Source organism: Macrotis lagotis, chromosome 1 (assembly GCF_037893015.1).
Source record: "Macrotis lagotis isolate mMagLag1 chromosome 1, bilby.v1.9.chrom.fasta, whole genome shotgun sequence".
NCBI lineage: Eukaryota > Metazoa > Chordata > Mammalia > Peramelemorphia > Peramelidae > Macrotis > Macrotis lagotis.
In genome coordinates, this window is record NC_133658.1 from 36699341 (window position 1) to 36707983 (window position 8643).

Below are 8643 nucleotides of genomic sequence, written 5' to 3' on the forward strand. Positions count from 1 at the left end.
TACTGTTCAGAGACAGTGGGGAGACTGAGAAACTGGTCAGAAAGAGATGACAGGGGACTCCTGTGCGGGTGATATTTGCAGGGCAGGGTTCACTTGGCCAATCCTTTGTGCATTACATTACCCAATTCAGGGTTGCAGTTTCTGGGACAAGGCAGTTGGAGGCCAGTAACAATTCCAGAGCAGAGAGTCTTGATTCTGGTGATAGTCACATAAATAGAGCATTGGTGCTTGCAAACCAGAACATAGAAGAGGAAAGCAGTGATCATACCTCTCTGAAGATCGCACTACCCAGGAAGCACAAAAAATTTACAGACCCATAGACCTAGTTTTTAAAACAACAGGAAGAAAAACATCCCAAAATTTGAGAGAACAAAGTCACAACCTGCCTGTCCTTCACCACTGCCAGGTGAATACTGTCCAACTGTAACATAAAGTTCAAAGCCAAAAAATAACCTGGAAAAATGATCCATCAACATAAAAAAAAAAAGAACCTGACCCAAAAAATCTACTATTGAGGCATGGAAGATCAAGACATAAACTCAGATAAAGAAAACATCATTAAAGGATCAATGAACCGACCTGCAAAGAAACAGGACAAAAAGTCTAATAGATATTCCAAGAAATGCTAAGGAAAAATGATGAAAATTAGTAGCAAAAAAAAAAGATTTTTTTTTAATTCAACAAGAGTAGAAAAGGAAAAGTTGGGAAAAGAAATATGAACAATGCAAAAAAAAATTATGAAAAGAGACTACTTGGTTAACAAAAGGGAATGAAGAAAATGACTATTTTAAAATCAAAATTGGCCAAATAGTAAAAGTGACACAAAGGCTAGGTGAATAAAATTATGATTAAAACGTAGAATTGGTCAAGTGGAAGGAAATGACACTCGCTAAGACATCAAGAAATAGCAGCCAGAACCAAACAATATAAATTCAAGCTAAAGTCAAGATCACCTAAGATTTAGTATTTAACACGTTAAAGGAGCAGAAGGCTCCTTTATACTATCCTATATCCCAGAAGACAAAGGAACTAGAATTATAACAAAGAATAATCTACTCAGCAAAACTGAGTATAAGAAGAAATGGAAATTTAATGAAAGAGAGAACGTCATAGCATTTCTGAGGAAAAGATCAGAGCTCAATAGAAAATCAGACATTAAAACATAAGAGAAACATAGAAAAGACATGTGGAAAGAGGAAATAAGGGACTTAAAAGTTAAACTGTTATCATAGGAAGATGATATATGCAAAGTTTAAGGACTTTATTGCTGTTATGAAGTTAAAAGGAATCTACATAAACAAAGGACAAGAGTAAGAGTTGATAATGTTGGGAGAACCCCAAAAATATAGAGGGTGAGAAAGAGATATGCAATAGAAGAGGGAAGGAAGTAGAAAAATGGGGGAAATTGTCCCACATAAAAGAGGTGCAAAAAAAAAGTACTCTGATACTGGAGGAGAAAAAGTGTGGACAATGCTTAAACCTCACTCTAATCTGGTTCAAAGTGGAAAGAATACACAGAAACTCAGTGGGGTAAAAAAAGAAAATCACTCATCCAGTAGGGAAATAAGAGAGGAAGGGGCTAAGACAAAAGTGAGGGGGTGGTAAGAGTAGGGATGACAAAAGTAGACATAGATGCAAGAAAGACTTTTGAAGACAGACACAATAAAAAAGGGAGAGATAAATTTAAACAGAAGAAAATAGAACGAACAGAAAGTTAGTAATGATAGCTGTGAATGTGAATGGAAAAAAATTTACATATAAAATGGAAGTAGAATGCAGAATAGAAAAAAATTAGAAACCTTAACATAACAATATGCAGTTTACAAAAAACACACCTGAAAGAGAAAAATACACAGTTAAAATAATGAACTGGAGCAGAATCTATTATACTTTAGCTGAAGTTAAAAAAAAGTTTTTGTTTGCTCAAGAGCAATTATGATCTAAGACCAAGCAAAGCAAAAATAGATCTAATTAAAAGAGATAAACAGAGAAACAGCTTGATAAAAGTTATATAGCCAGTAAAAACAGTACTTAACATGCACCAGATGACATTGTATTCAATTTCTTAAGATAAAATTAAGTGAGTTGTAGGAAAAAATAGAAAGTAACACCCTGCTAATGGGGGACCTCAACTCTCCTCATTGAGAACCAGATAAAGCTAACCACAAAATAAAAAGGAAAGAAATTAAGGCAATGGCCAGAATTTAAGAAAAGTTAACTATGATAGAGAAAATTGAATTTCTTTTTTTTTTTTTAGGGTTTTTTTTTTTTTTGCAAGGCAAATGGGGTTAAATGTCTTGCCCAAGGCCACACAGCTAGGTCATTATTAAGTGTCTGAGACCAGATTTGAACCCAGGTACTCCTGACTCCAGGGCCAGTGCTTTATCCAGAGAAAATTGAATTTCAAGAAAAAACTGAATGGGCACAGAAAGCTATATGCTTTTTTTTTTCTCAGCTGCACATGACTGTTATAAATGGCTCGAGAATACTTAGTCCAGAGTGATTAAAATGGTTTTTATTAAGATATCTTAACAAAATGGCCCACCTCTCTCATGGTGGGAGAGGGGGTGGGGAAATCCCAACATACAAGCTCTTTTATGCACTTTGAAAGACTTTGTTCCCACCCCTTTCATGCCAATCATAGGCTGGGGTCACAAATATAACTGATACATTGGTTCCTATATATTTCCCCACCCTGCTCATTATACTAATTATACTAATTATACTAATGAGCAAGGACAGATAGATCTCTTTGAGCATATGCAAAGGAGAAGGTCAAAACTAGGTTACTCTTGACCAGTTAAGGACTAGTTTCTCCTAATCTAGTTTGTCATTTCTGGAATGGGATTAGGAGAACTCTCCCAGTTTTATGATTGACTGGGGCCATTCCCCCTTTGTAATGGATTCCCTAAGGTCTCCCCTCCACACCCTGTGAAGACCAACACCCTACATTCCTCACAACTCACCCCATTTTTTTAGGGTTTTTTTTTTTTTTGCAAGGCAATGGGGTTAAGTGGCTTGCCCAAGGCCACATAGCTAGGCAATTATTAAGTGTCTGAGACCAGATTTAAACCCAGGTACTCCTCACTCCAAGGCTGGTGCTTTATCTACTACACCACCTAGCCGCCCCTTTTTTTTGTTTTGGTTTTGTTTTCCCCTTTTCTTTTTAATAACAATTGGGCTTTCACAATTCACCAGCAGTGTCTTCCTCAAATTAATTCACAATACTCATCCTTAATAGCACTACTGACTTTTTTCTATCAATATTTTTACCTCTTCATTATTAGAGCCATAAACCAGTCCTAATTTGCTGATAGAATTTTGTACTATTTTGTACTATATTAACTGGATCATACACAGGAGACACACATGGCTAATAGGATAATCCCACTTAAGGCCAATAGTAAGATACCCAGTAACTGTTTCCACCATGAACCAATAAACCCATTCATCCAAAGAGGTAGTAAAGGGGCTTGTCCAGGTTTGGACTGGCACATGTGCCAACTTTCTGATATCCCTGGTTATTTCCTTTACCACCTTCCCATTGTCATCCATCTTTATACAGCAATTTGATAAGTTCAGTTTACCACAGACTCCTTCAGCCAAAAAGTAGTCTAATACCAATCTATGTTGAATAATCATCTCTTTTGTTATCAAATCTTGATCAGTCAGAAAGTCCAAGGCCTTAGCTGGGTGATTGGTAATTTTTCCACTACAGTTTGGAGTCTTATTAGTCTATTCAGGATATAAACTGGGGCTCCATGGCCCCAACTCCCATCCTGTGCCCAGGTAGTAGGCCTTTAAGTCTAGATAACAACTCCCTGACCAACTCTTTGGACAACTGGGTGTAGGCAGTAGTCCTACAAATTCAATAATGTCCCTCTAGTGCTAGTTGGTCTTCCAGGAATATAGTTTCCAACAAATGGATAATACTGTTCCTCTTTACTTCCAAGGCCCCTCTTAAATACGCCATATAATCATCATGATAATAGGTACATTTCTAAAGTTACTGTACCTCCTTCCACTGCAAGTTTTTATACCAATGTCTTTAGAAAGGTCTTCCTGGCTCCAAAATTGATCAAACTAAATTCCTGATTTTGTGGCATTGGATCAACCCCAAGAATAGCTAATATACCTAGTGATGTTTCTTAAATTATTTTTCTTGCAAATGGCCATTTCAGCATTTTCCTTGCAAGTCCATACTAACTCATAATCAGTTTCCCTTAACAAATGCCCCAGTTTGTGCATCTTTACAAGGGATTCAGGTACCATCATTCATCTCACATGAGTCTGAAGCCACCTATCTCTTAAGTTGTACAATCCAGAATATATGCACCCCGCCTCTGGACATGTCCAGACATTTGCAACTCCCCAGGCAAATATCCTGGCCAGACAGTTAAAAACAATAGCCACCCTGTACTGACTCAGTCATATGCCACTGATGTCTCTCTCTCCTCTGGATCAGAATCTTGTGCTACAGTGCACCTCTGACCAAGGACTGAGAAACTAGGCCAGACCTAGGGGTACCATCACCCAAGGCTAATTCTCAAACTGCTGTGAGCTATGGGAAATCCAACAGTTAGCCACACCAAAAGACTTGGCATTGACTTCTGACAGCTAGATCCTCCTCCCACCTTTACTAATAACCTGTTGTCTAAATCAGAGATAGGACTCACTTCCTAGATAGGATATACAGACTCATGTAGATATAATAATGCCACCCAATCATCTCCCTCTTTCTCTCTCAATGGAGAACATTTTCACCCTGCCTCCCCTCCTCCTTTCCATAAGAAGGGCATAAGTAGGAGTGTCACACTTACAGAGTCAAGGGGAAGTTACAGATAAACAATGTACACATAGTTGAGAAATGGTGGAGATGAACTGGTCCAGTGTCTCTCTTCTCCTTCTCTTCTCTTCTCTTCTCCTTTGGAAGCATCCAATGTCCTTCAGCATCTTCTGAATCTGTTCCAAAAAGTCCTCTCTAACTCAGGTGATTAGTTGAGACCTTGTTTTCTGGTAGAGAAACTGCTTAACCATCTTATTCAGATCAAAACACATGTTTCCATCACAAAACAATGAGATTCTGGAGCTTATTACAATTTACATTTTGCCTCATTGCCATATTGACACACATACTTCACTTTTTTTTTAAAGTTTTTGCAAGGCAATGGGATTAAGTGGCTTGCCCAAGGCCACACAGCTAGGTAATTATTAAGTGTCTGAGGCTGGATTTGAACTCAGGTACTCCTGACTCCAGGGCCAGTGCTCTATCCACTATGCCACCTAGCTGCCCCCAATACTTCACTTTTAACACAAACTTCCATTAGTATTTTACTACATGAGCAAACTCCCAATGAGAATGATCACACTGACTCAAGCTTGTAACACATACATTCAACAAATCTTTGTTCTAAGAGTAACCAGCATCTGATTTAAAATAAAGCCATTTTAACCTTTGCTCTTGTTACAATAATGACTCACACATCCTTAACCAAAATGAATTTCTTCTCCAAATATTCCCATATTTTCCTTTTCCTTGTATACTTATTTAACTCACACTCCTTTCCTTAAACTAGAACTTGAAACTTTAATAATCCTAAGAATTTCCCATTCTTCTTACCTAAATATCCCCTCCCCTCTAACACAAAAACTAAGGAAACTTACTTCCCTCTTAAACATGTAGCTGATAGAAGGTGTCAGAGTCAGACACCTAACCTATCACTGACTATTAGATCCAATTCACTTAAAACTTCTTTTTTTGGTTTGCTTAGTAACTAATTAAAAGATCCAGGACGTTAAAGTAAAATTCCTTTATAGATATAAGTATTGAATGTCAGTGTCCAGGCAGGTCATGTGGGTAAATCAAATGTCTCAGGCCAGATTTATTCTTCCAGGTGAGACATTATCCAAATGTCATTTTGTGGAAATCAAGTCAAAAGGGTCCAACCTCAGCCATATTGAGAAGCTGCCCCTTTGGCTGCATATCCCTGTTACCTATTGTCTTTAGCTCATTGGCTTCCTTGGCTCCAAGAACATGACATTTACCCAGTAGCATTTCCTCTTGTTAACTATCCTGGTATCTGACAGAAGAGAAAATTGATTAAAAATCCTATGAACTAAAATAAAATCTAAAATCTAAAATAAAATTGTTTTACCTAGTTAGAACTTCACCTAGTTAGAATTTCCAGTGAATACAATTCACTAAATTCCAATTATAATTTTAATGGAGTACTAATTAATTCCCTACCTAAAGCCCTGAGTATCCTTCCTGGGTCTTTGCCTAAAACTAGATATTCTAACTATGACTGGCCCTACAGGCCTCATCTTCTACTTCTCATTAGAGACATCCCTTTGTCTGAAATCATATCTACTTCATCTCTATATAAAGATGGCATATCAGATTCCCCTAGGCTAGAAAAAACTCCTTCTAGCCTGTTGTATTTTACAACAAATTAACACCTCCTTTGCCCAGGAAATTGCAGAGAAATCTCAAATTATCTTGTGTTTATCGTTCCTGTATTACAGAGTGCTCTTACTTCAAAGCAAACAACTACCACTTTGGAATACATACATACATACATATATATTTCCAAAATATTCCCAATTCACATACATAGCTAGAAACTTCTATACATAAACTCGATTACTTACTAGCCATCCTCAACATGCAAATGGTTATTTTTGTTTTGGCAAGGCAGTTGGGGTTAAGTGACTTGTCCAAGGTCACACAACTAGGCAATCACCAAGTGTCTGACGCCCCATTTGAACTCAGGTGTCCTGACTCCAGGGCTTTGTGCTCTATCCTCTGCACCACCTAGCTGCCTCCTAACATACGAATTACTCTTCAGAATTCTTTGAAACCATAAGAACATCTTAGGTAGCTTTAAATTTCCAACATGCATTATTAATTTCAATATAACAAAACAGCAATAAAAGTAACACACGAATTACTAAATTGAACTAAGCAATCCTTCCATTATTACATTATTCATGAAGCCACAGATCTATCCAAGAAAGCGTCATACTTTTTCATATTTTCCTTATTGCCCTTCAAAGTCATCACATTAATCCCAGGCTTTAACAATACAGTATTTAAATAATATATTCACAATAGATAAATAAATATTGCAAATATAATCTCTTTGCAGTTACAAAAGAATATCACATAACTGATAAAAACATCTTATTTATCAATAAGTTATCTTACAATAGGGCCCACATTTGCAATTTGTTCAGAGCCCCCCACATTAGCTGCCTGCAGTTAGTAAGAGAGAAGTCTACATTCTTGACTTCTTTAAAATTAAACATACATTGTTAATATACATTAATCATAAGATTCCTAAACATCTCATTTCCCTTAGAACAGGAGCAAAATGAATATCCTACGATATTTATACTTTTGTCTCTACCCAGATTCTCAGAATCCAATTTCATACATATAATACATTTAAAACCCCGATGTAATTACAGCTAAACTACCCAACAGTTTAGTTTGATTAAAAAAAAAAACTTTAGAGTACCTTATACAGAGAATCCAGCACTCACATTCCAAAAGCTCTATCCAAAATAAAAATACAATTGTTAGCATTATTAGGTTTAACATATATCCCACCACCCCTCCCCCAACCCAGGGAGAAAGTATGGGATCTTTCCCAGACACTCAAAAGGATAAAAAAAATCTTCCGTCCTACAACTTCTCAATCTTTCCCTTAAAGGTTCTTTCTTCTCTTAAACTCTTCTAAACTCCCCAAACCACAGCTTTTTCTCTTTAGGAATCCCCTCCCCTTCCCTTAACTCTACATACCTTGCACAGCTACCACTGGCTCAGTGAAGGAAGGGCTGATTTACACATGGGGGACACGACACACTATTTCCTTCTCCCCCACCTTCTGAAACTCCAGGGGCCAACACCCAACTATCCCTCTTTTAAAACTTAAGCTGGGTCCTCAGACCAAGAAATGACTAAAAGAGACACACCAGACAGGACATAGAACAAACAGACACACTACCATGGGAACATTCAAACTCTGTTTCCAGCTAGCAGCCATGTGACTCCCTTGCCCCCCAAACCTGGAGGCACCTTTCCCCTTTGAAGATTTTGGGAAAATTCCTGAAGAGAGAACCCAAATCCCTCTCCTTCAGGGCACCCTATCATCCTCTGGCCTCTCCACTTCTCAAGTCAGTCCAGGGTGGTTCTGGCCATCTATACCACCCTGGAAATCACCCCTTTACCACGGTTCTATTCCCACTCTTGGTTCCAAACCCGGACCAAAATTCTCAGGAATCTCTGAGATATTTCCCAGCAAAGAACACCAAGAAAGTGGACTTGAAATCAAGACATTTACCCATATTATTTTCTTGTGTTCTTCCTGGAAAATACCAGGAAAAGAGATTTAGATTAGTATACTGAATGAGCCCCCAAATTGTTATAAATGGCTTGAAATTCTTAGTTCAGAGTGATTAAAATGGTTTTTTATTAAGATATATTGACAAAATGGCACACCTCTCTTTGAAAGACTTTGTTCCTGACCCTTTCATGCCAATCATAGGTTGGGGTCACAAATCTAATTGATACATTGGTTCCTATATGTTTCCCCACCTTGCTCATTATACTAATGAGGAAGAATAGATAGATCTCTTTGA